We start from the raw sequence: 11806 nt of genomic DNA on the forward strand, positions 1-11806 counted from the left end.
CATTTAAAACTCTATAAATTATAATTATAACTATAAAAAAATATTTTATAAATAATAATAAAATAAATACAAAGTAATATTATACTCCATCCATCCTAGATTTTAGTATCCAACTTTCCTTTTTTGGTCGTCTCACATTTTGGTATCCATTTATATTTTTAGTAAAAGTAGGTGGGGCTCTTACTCCACTTTAATTATTTTAACTCTCACATAAAATGTGGGACCCTTATTCCACTCACAACACATCAATCATTTTGTTAAAACCCGTGCCGTTCTCAACTGGATACCAAAAGCTGGGACGGAGGAAGTATTTAACTATGAAAAAGTAATATTTAGGTCTTATATTTATATATTCTATATTTATATAGAAGCGAGGACGTGGCCGACCAAAGGGCTCGGGAAAGGGCAGGGAGCCTGTGCATGCAATTCCAGAAGGTTGCAGTAAAAATCGCCTCAGGAATGCGAAAGAAATGGGTTACAAACCGAGGGATTTTGTGGTCGACCTCAGCAACAGTCCCAGTAAGCGGGCAATGAATAATATAGTACATGGACATTGGTTGGATGAAATGGATGATTATCCTGAATTTCAGTACTGAGTTGTTTCTGTTTGGTATTTTTTTTACGAACTCCTTTTGAGTTTCGTGCCCTTAGTTTGCGGATTTATGCTTTCGGGGTTTTTTTTTTCTTTTCTTTTATAATAAAATTTATTTTAATTATATATTTATATAACTTCGGAATTCTTAACTCTTTATGGGCAATGTTTGCTATAAGCATCTTCATCATGCATATAATATTCTTCGGAATTATTTTTTATACTTTTTATTTTCGAAAGTATCATTTTCAATTTTACACTTATTTGATGAAAACTTTTGCTTAGTTACTTTCCAAAACACATTACTTAACTACGTCTTGCTCACATCTCAATGTGCATACATAATGATATGAATTCATCAGAATTTTTTTTTTGTAGAGTTAGCCCATTACTTAACTACGTCTTCTTTTTAACTTTGAATTGGTCAGTAATTAAGAAAATAATCATATTCTTACAAATTTTAAAAAAATTAATGAAAAGTGAAACTTCAATAAAATAAAATGAGATATCTCATTTTACCTAAGTTTCTTCCTCAGAATGCTTATTAGATAAATTAGTGCCATAAAAGAAACATATCATAACAAAATTGATAGTGATAACCCACCTTAATAATCTAATATATTGATTCATTAATTGTATTATAGCCATCTCAATACTTCCTTTATTCCACAACAAAAGAGGTGCATCACAAAATCATTATTTTTAATGAAATTCTACATAATAATAATAATAATAATAATAATAATAATAATAATAATAATAATAATAATAATAATAATAATAATATATTATTATTATTATTATTATTATTATTATTATTATTATTATTATTATTATTATTATTATTATTATTATTATGTAGAATTTCATTAAAAATAATGATTTTCAGTTTAACAGATTATAATAAACAATCTATTTTTTATGTACCTAATAATAAAATAATCATCATATCATGTACCTAGCTACTTGAACTCTAAACTCTAAACTTTTAACATATCAAGTAAGATAGTTAATTAATATGTATATGTACAGATTAGGATGAATAAATTAAAGTGGAAAAATTATTTTTATTCACATAAATAAAGGAAATAATCGTACATGTTAAACTAAATACAATTTCAAATAAATATCATTTGAAGAAATTAAAGCTAAACTATCAATACCAAAACTTAATAATTAATAATCTAAAAAATTTATTTTAAAATAGAGGCCCAAATAGTTGCAAGCCCACATATATTATCCCAAACAATAAAATAGTCAAAAACATAAAAGTAAGAGACATTAAGGCTTAACCTAGTCTCGCAGCCCCATTTTTGTTTCTCTCACTCCTATTTCTCATTTATCTTTCCCTAATCTGTCAACGCCAATCTCTTCGCCTCCCTCCATGATTATCGCCATCCTAGCCGTAGCCGATGAAGATGAGTGGTTGCTTCTGTAATTGTATAGGCACCCATTACTCAGAGTCGTGTGCTACATGTCCATGAGAATATTGAGACCGTGAAATCGCAAGGTGACTGCAAAAAAAATCAAATCTTCATATAAAGGTTGTTCTATGTATCGGGAAACTTTTTCCTGGGTTATGTGCCAATCGATTCAAAGTTGTGAGTTGTTGTAATTTTAGCTTTTTTATTTCTCGATATTGTCTCCCTCTTTTGTTCGTCTATCCTCCTTTCCCAGTTTCTTGCTCTTTTATTTATGTAAAAGTGATGGACACAGAGGATATCTTTTGAAAAATCGCTCTTAAATTTGCGGAAAATGATTTTTTATTTTCAATTATAGCAGTGAACTTGTGTGAGTTTTGAAATATTCTAATGTCAAATACGGTTTTCGTTTTAAAACTAAAATTTAGAACACAGTTTGAAACTTTAAATCATCATAATTTATTGGTTTTAAATCAACCTTTTGTGATTCTTATATCAAATTAAAGATCTTGTTGTGGTCTTTAATTTAAGATGCATCTTAAATATTTGTTTATGAATCAAATTAGATAATTTTGGGAAAGGAATCAAAACATGAGAAAAAAGATGAGAAAAGAGATGACAGAGAAAATTTGCCGGGAAAATATTACCGTTGTACTGCTCTTTTATATATTATATAGATTTATGTTATTGCATTTTTAAAGTTTATTCAATGACTTTTAAATTTTGTGTATAGTTATGCTATTTTAAAAATATACATACTAATAAATTAAATTTCACAAATTAAAATCAAACAAAAATAAGCATATTTCTAAAATAAAAGAAAAAACAAATACAACAAAAGAACAAAAAAGAAGGAAAAAAAAATTAATGGATGAATAATGCCCGCTACATAAAGCAGTGCATTGTTCAATCCCTTCAATTTAGTGGAAGTGCCGTGCACTATTGGAGAAGACTGCTCCGCAAAAATAGTGGCTAACTCTATTTTTCCGTCTTCTTTTGAGATGGTCTTAATAATAAATAGTATAGATAAAACGGTTGAATTCTATGTAGAACACTTATGAATTGGCTGTGTAACTGTATGAATTGCGAAAGGTCCTGAGTTCGACTGAATTCTATGTATAACACGTATGAATTTCGCAATTCATACAGTTACACAGCTAATTCATACGTGTTCTACATAGAATTCATACATTTTAGCCGTTTTTATTTTTATTTTAAGAAGTGTTTTGATCACTAATTTCTTAGCAACAAAAACTGCAACTAACACAGACAATCGTAGCAAATAATAAGTAACCGAGTATCGTATCCACAGGGACTGACACAACGAAATAACTCTAGCTATCTCCTAAACAGACTATAACAGTCTGTCCCTAGGGATGTACTCTTACTAATTAATTACATGCATTTAATCTATTGATTCAATTACCAATTTTAATCCAACCCTGATGAGAGATCACAGAACTATTCACAAGCTTCTCTAACGAACACCTATGAAAGTAGATTAATTTATCCCCCTTCACATTCAAGATTCCAAGGAATAAATTAACTCCCAAGCGTACACAAAGAATAACTCCCTACAGTTTCACCTATCCCATTCAAGTGTCAAGGCTACTACTATAACATGCATTCCTGAATCGGCTAAACAACTATCGCATTCAAGACTCAAACTGAACAGCTAGACATGTAAATCATTGACCAAATAATTCACAAGAAAATAAGCACCAGGAATCATGAATCACAAGTTGGAGGGCAAATTGATATCAATAAATCAAAAACACATAATTAATCAGCTATGTACAAACCCTAGGCTCAGAATAAAAGAACTAGCCAGACATAATAAAATCAAATATAAACATAATTAAATTCAACGCAAATTGTAAAAACAAATTGTATAAAAACCGAATGAAAACTGAAGTAGCGGCTTGAATCTTCAATCTTGATCCAAGCCTTGAAAACTGGAAAGCTAAAATATTCTAAACCTATAAAACTGAAATATGAATGTTCGGGTGCTCGGTATATCCTAGATAGGTCAAAAGAGGACCTATTTATAGTTTTCAGATTTCCTACGATCACCATGGAAGTTGCCATGCAAAGTAGAATTCTAAAGGTAATAGAATCGTGTAAAATAAGGCAACTGTCCAGCTGGATGCGCGCTTTGGAAAACACTCCTATACTTGCCGAATTTACAGCTCTCGCCAGAGGAACGGATCGCGCCAGAGAAATGGCTATCGCCAGAGGAATGGGTCGCGCCAGAGAAATGTCTTAATTCTCTGCTCTGCTTCTTGATTTCTCTGTTCTGACTATTGACTCCTCTGGAGATTGATTTCTCTGACTTTTCACTTCTCTGCTCTGCATCCAGAGAAATGGCTATTTCTCTGACTTTTCACTTCTCTGACTTTTGAGCACTGGGCTTCACTTCTCTGATGCTGGCGCTTCTCTGCAGAGGAATGGGTGATTCCTCTGCTCTGGTGAGTTGACTTCGCTGCTCTGGTCTTTGATTTATCTGGCGATTGGTTTCTCTGCTCTGGAGATGTCGGTTCCTCTGCTTTGGAGACCAGAACACCTAGAAAACGCCAAATTCATCCAAAATTCTCCAAAATTGCATTCTTCCATCTCGAAAGCCTAAATCTCCTGCAAAGCATAAAATACACCATAAAACGCACCAATTTCCAGAAGATTATCTTAAAATACGCACGTACAAACCCTTAAAAATAGAGCAATTTAAGCATAAATCATGTTTTCACGGTAGCCCTTCCCTATATATATATGGTCAGGTTCCACAAGAACATGAGCTTATCCAAGAAATAAAGAAACATTGAACATGTCAGTAATGTGGTTGAACATACAAATAATTTTATTGAACGTTTGGAGTTTTGGGTTCGAAACCTAGATACGTTCAACACAATTACTGATATGTTTATCAAAAATTTGGATGCAAAATTTAATCTTAATTATTGACCGTTCGATAGATTATGATCAATGGCTGAGATTCCGTCTCCTTTCTTCGAATATATATATATATATATATATATATATATATATATATATATATGTGGAGAGAGAGAGAGAGAGAGAAATTCCATAGTGACGAGTTCGTTAATTGTACTCTATAGGATATTTCACCTGTGGTGTAATGAACGTTGAAAATCTTAAACAAACATGTAGAGAAAAGAGAAAGTGTGTTGTATTGAATATTCTGTGGTCTTACAAATAGAGATGATGTTCCTATTTATAGAGGTATACAAGAGGGGCAAAGAAATCATTCGACATTTTCGTACAATCATTAGGTTAGCTAAAGAGAAGGCTGTGTATAAGTGACAGCCAAATGTGTCAGAGATTTGTCTAATTTTGTCTGTTGTTCAGCGCTGACATTCTCCAATGCGGTCAGGTCTTACAGCGCTGCCCGCTCTCTTAGCGGAAACACCATTAAAAGCTCGCAGATGCTTCCACTGGATAGTAGCTCTTCGGAGAATGCTAATGGAGGTGATTCTCTTCTACTCGCCTTCAGCTCTGCCTCTTTTACCTTTGCTGCTTTCCAGATATATGCGTACTTTACTCCTCATCACATAGAGAATGCTAAATATTTAGAGAATGGAGAATGAGTGAGGAAACGACGAACAAGTCAATAATTTCTATGAACAAATCAATGTACCGTATAAACAAGTATTTTGGTACGAGTTCAAATCCTAGAGGGGTGAAATATTCACCATATTTACTAGATACGACTGTTCATAAGTTATGTTAGTTTGTTCGTAGAATTTATTGATTTGTTCATTATTTTCAATCTCTCGAAAAATATTATTTTCCATGGAACTTAACCATATATATATACACATGTACTCGTCCCAAACCACTTAAAATTATTTTACTACTAACTTTAATCTCAAACATGTATATTATACTTACTAATTAGCTAACCTATTTGAATTTATAAAAATATAATGTTACATTAATTAGTTATTCGTTACGCTAACAAATAGGCATTAATACAAAGTAAACACTAATACAAAATAAACATTAATAAATGCTTACGATAACAAATAGTTATTATTAAATAATAATAATAATAATAATAATAATAATAATAATAATAATAATAATAATAATAATAATAATAATAATAATAATAATAATAATAATAATAATAATAATAATAATAATAATTTTACATTTCCAAATTGCATTTCATAATAGTATATATTTTATAAATAATGTTATTGGATCCATTTAGGGATGACAAATTTCGCCAAATTAAATTAAATAAATTATTTATTTAATTGAATTAAATTAAATAATGAGCGAAATTTTGAAGTAGCCAAAATGAAGCATAAAACACAATTTATGGCCACTAATTGAAAAAAATGTAAATTCTGGCCTTTTTTAATGATTTCGGACATTTTTACCCTTAATTAGGCGGACCGAGTAGGATTAGGCATGCGGGTCGCGTGCCGGGTCGGGTTAAGTACTTATGGCACTATTAGTGTCATAAGTGCCATAAGTGCCAACGAAAATTCAAAGTAAAATCAAGTAAAATGGTCATCTTGGCACTTATGGCACTAATACTGCCATGAGTGCCAATGGAAATCCAAAATAAAACCAAGTAAAATGATCTTTTTGATTAGTGTCATAAGTGCCATACGTGCAGCACAAATATAGAAACAACAACAATAAAATCAAGAAATCATGATGTGAAGAAGATCAAGCACATGAAACAAACAAACAAACAAAAAATCATAAATGGATCATCTAAACCCTAAATGAATAATCTAAACCCTAAATGAAACATCTAAACCCTACAGGAAAGTATTTAAAATGGTTCATTTGGCACTTATGGCACTAATAGTGTCATAAGTGCCATACGTGCAGCACAAATACAGAAACAACAGCAATAGAATGAAGAAATCGTGATGTGAAGAAGATGAAGCAAATGAACCAAACAAACAAACAAAATCTCGCACCAAAACTCGCCGGATCACTGCAAATTCGTCGAAAGTAGAGAGAAAGAGAGAGAGAGAGAGGAGGGAAGTACGACTGCGGAATCGGAATCACAACGGTACTCTACCGATTTCTGCTCTTCATCGACACGGAAGAGAGAGAGAGAGAGAGAGAGAGAGAGAGACAGAAGGGAAGCACGCCGCCGGAATTGGAATCACGACTAATTTCTGTTCTTCATCGACGCGGAAGAGAGAGAGAGAGACAGAGAGAGAGAAAGAGAGAAGAGGAAAGCACGCCGTCGAAAATTGGAATCACGACCGATTTCTGTTATTCATCGACGCAGAAGAGAGAGGAGGGCTGGATCCGACGGGTCTGATGGGTTATAAGGGCATATTAGGTATACCGCCTAATTAATGGCCAAATTTTGTTGTTTGAATATTAGTGGCCAAAATTTGAGTTTTGATCTTCATTATGGCTAGCCGGCCACATTGTTTCTTAAATAAACTATAAATAACAAAAGATTAATGATGATCCCACATAGAAATATTGACTAACTTAATGCTAAAATTTTTAGAAATATAATTTAATTGCATCATCCAACAAAATAAAAATGTCATGAATAATCTAAACAATGTAACAGGAAGCCATACAAATTAAATTTCACTTATTTATTAAAGATAATGATTTGTCTTGGAAAACTACATGGGAAAGATATATAGAAGTGCAAAATTACCATGCTTGAGTATTAAGTAGTAAAAATATTGCTCCCTCCGTCCACGAAAATTATACCAAAATTTCCTTTGTCGTCCGTCCACAAAAAATATGCCACATCCATTTTTAGTAGTAGAGTCCACACCACTCTACTCACATTTAAAATGAGATCCTTACTCCACTATCAACTCTCACATTTAATTAAAACCCGAGTCAAAAGCAATGTGGCATATTTATCGTGGACGGAGGGAGTACATGTTATAATCGTTTTTCTAATTTAGATTCACATTAAGATTGTGAATATTGTCATAATATAAAAATTATAACATATGTTTAAAGAAAATGATATTATTAAACCATAGTATATTATTTGAATAATTATATTGATTTTTCTTTTACCAAATCCTATAATTTCATATATCACATAATTACGTGTATATATAATATTTTCTAATGCAATAAATATTATATTGTGCAAAATATAAGAGAGGAGAGAAAAATATTTTATTTTGAAACTTCAAAATTGCATCACTTGCTATTTTAAATATATTATTTACATATTATATATCAAATTAAAGGTGTTGTCACGATCTTTAAATTGATATATATATATATATATATATATTGGATATTTTATTATTAACTAAAAAGCATGTCTTTTAGGAAAGAAAGAAAGAAAGAAAATGAGAATAAAAAGAAAAAGCTAAAAGAAAAAAATATAATAATTTATGAAAAATTTCTATGTTTAGTTTGAGATTTTCATATGAAATAAATTTACATGTTGAAATTTACGCAAAGAGAAGCATGATTGTTGGAAAAAAAATCTCTCTTTAATTGGGACCATGAATTAAGGAGAAAGCATAAATCTCAAATCGTACTATATATAATGATGATAGGATGTTTATTCAGAGATGGATATTCATTCAAAATATGCTAGGGCAATGAACATGCTTTTTGCTAATATTGATTCTGTCGTGCAGATGTCATGCAAGTTGATCCAACATGATTTATTCTTAGGGTGTGTGTGTTTTTTTTTTATGGATAAATTTATCATGAAAAAAAAAGATGGATAATTAAAATTTATGTCTTTAAATGCCTCTTTGAAGTGAAAAAAAGGAATGAGGGAAAAAAAAAACATAAATTTATATTATCCCTTATTTTTTCATAATAAATTTATGGGCGAAGGTGCAAATTGGTCTCTGAACTCGACCCCCCTAGAGCGTTAAGCCCCCCATACTCGGTCAAGGCGCGTTGACCTCCCTGAACTCCCGAGAAAAAGGTGCAACTAAACTCACGAGTTTAACGGCGGTTTAACGCCGTTAAACGATTTTTATTTATTTTTTGGTCATCTTCTCCGGCTGGATTCCTTCAATTTTCCGGCGACATTCATCTATCGAAAGGAGAAATCTTGCCTGCGCCACTTCTTCTCCGACGAGCGCCCCACCCCAACCAAATGCAATGTCACGACCGCACTTGCTAAGGATAGCAAATTCGGGAAAACCGCGACTAAGGGAGGGAATTTAGGAGCGGGAGTAAGAAAGGGCATATTCGTTTTCTTGATGACTCGACTTGTATAAAGAAATCAATCGAAATATCTAGATATCAATGAAGGCCACAAGGGGACCGTACATAATATTATCCCAAAACGGGGTACTCAATGGTTTTAGTGCATTATTAAATAATACATATTGTTTGACAAATGACATAATATCTTAACATAATCAGTGTTCGCAGCGGAATAACAATTTGAGTATATGTATGAAGACATATACTCTACTCTGAGGTAATCATCCTAGTTTGACAAGGCTCCGCTTGCACACTACATCCTCGATCACCGCTCAACCTGCACATTTAAAAATACATGCAGGGCTAAGTACAAAAGTACTTAGTGGACACTTGCCGAAATTTACATACATGCATAATATTTTATTGTCAAGCCTTTCAACAGTAGTAAGATACGAGGGTTTTCCTTTAAAGACTCGTATTTACCAAACATAATATCATTTCTTTCATCAATAACCCGCGCAGGTATTTTATATCATTAATCACCATATCAGTAACTCGTGCCGAGAGGGAGGCCTCCCTCTACGGACACTATGATCGGCCAACCCGCTAGATGACTCACGATCACAAGGTGTACACTAATTCCGAAGGGATTTGCGGTCCCATCCAGAATCCGAATTCGATTAACATCAGATAGGCAATTAATAATAAAACATAAAGCATTTAGGCATTGACAATATCATTTAAATTCATAAGCATAAAGTCTTAGCAATTCTAATATATATGGTTTTAATTTATACGTAGAAAGCCCACCTGAATAGCAGACTCACGGTTTAGCTCTAACTCTGGTGCTTGACCTTTAATTCGAGAAAATAAAATAAGATTCTAATTCTCGAAAAATCTCAATAAATGAGGATGCGTGAAATGATTATGCATGACTCATATTCCTTTAATTAAATTATGAGATGCTAATCCTATTTAAGGAATTAAAGCTCGTCTTATGAGGTCGGATTATTAATCTTATCTCGTCAAAACCTTGAACTCAAAACATTATCACATAACTATCATTTAGGTTCGAAACTATTTATTCGAACATCAACATGCACATTAATCATAACTCGTTCTATTTATGTCATCAAGTCAAATATTCCGTCATCTAAAAACAAATCCTATAATATTACATAGATAAATTATATCATCATAGATCATGCTTTCTTATATTTAAAATCATTTAATCATTTTCAAATAATCCATATTAATAAGTCATTTGAAAAGAATCAATTTAAATGAGAGTTTAACTCAAAATATTTTATTTTATAATCCATTTATAAATACTTGAAATAAAGAACTCCATTTAAATAATTAATTTAAAGGTCAATATATAATTAAATTAATCAAGCTCAATTTAAATTAATAATTAAGAGCTCAAATAATTTAAATAGATATAAGCCCAAATTAATTAGATAAATTAAGTCTATCATATTTTTCTTTGAATAAGGCCCAAACATATTGAGGCCCAAGATAATAAAATCATGAAGCCCAATAAGAGAGCCCATCATCACCCTTAAAATAATTAGTAAATTTTAATATTAATCACTAATTAAAATAATTAGGATTAATACAGAAGCCTAAAATAATAATTCTTATTGGGTTAAATAAATAAATTTCATTGGACTTAATCAATTAAATCGTAGGAGCCCAAGTAATATAAATTCGAGACCCATTATTAATAAATAATAGGAATCCAAGTAATAATTAATGTGGACTGGAAAGAATTAATCTTAGTCCAATAGACACTTTAATCGGCCCAAATGACGAATTAACAGCTGGGCTGAACTAAACAAATCTGAAACAGGCCCAATAGAATTAAATAAATTCCAGCCCAAGAACATTAAATAAATTCGGCCCAGTTAGAAATAAAAAGATGGCCCAATGAATTAATCCCCAACCCAATAAATAAAATGAATTAGGCCCAATAAAAGAGTCCAAAAATTCTCCCCATAAATCTTCACTCTCGGTTCTCTCACTACCGACAATTCTCCTCTCTCTCTCTAAATTATCGGTTCTCTCCCTTTCTCTTTTTTTTTTTTATTAAAGCAGCCACTCTCTCTCTCTCTCAATTATCAAAATTAAACTCTCTCTAAATTCTCTCTCTCAGCTCAATCATCTCTCTCTCACTGCTCATCATCTCTCTCTCGCTCATCATCTCTCTCTCTCGCTCGATCAGCCGTCGCCGCGGAATTCGCCGGAGGAGCAGGGGCGATAGGCCGCGCCACCCTCGGCTCTCCCTTCACTCACCGAAACCCGGCGCCCCTGTAACGCCTCGAGCTCCACCATCTGCGATCGGTTCAGCGGGTACAGCGCCACCCCGAAGAGCGCCCGCAGCCGCCTGCACCGCCCCGGCCGCCATCTCCCTCCGGCGAACTGACAGCGGTAAGCCGCCGTCCGTTTCAGAACCCAGACCCCAAATCGTAGCTATGGCTGGCGCTGCTCGCCACCGGGAAGACCTCGGAGACACCGGAATCAGCGACTCCAGCAGCAGCACGCACGCCCACCCCTCTTCTCCTTCGGCCACCGCGACCAGCCACCAGGTGTCGCCACCCTCGACTCCCTCGCCTTTCTCTCTGGATCGACGGGCAGCCTA

This window comes from Salvia miltiorrhiza, chromosome 7 (genome assembly GCF_028751815.1).
Source record: "Salvia miltiorrhiza cultivar Shanhuang (shh) chromosome 7, IMPLAD_Smil_shh, whole genome shotgun sequence".
Classification (NCBI taxonomy): domain Eukaryota; kingdom Viridiplantae; phylum Streptophyta; class Magnoliopsida; order Lamiales; family Lamiaceae; genus Salvia; species Salvia miltiorrhiza.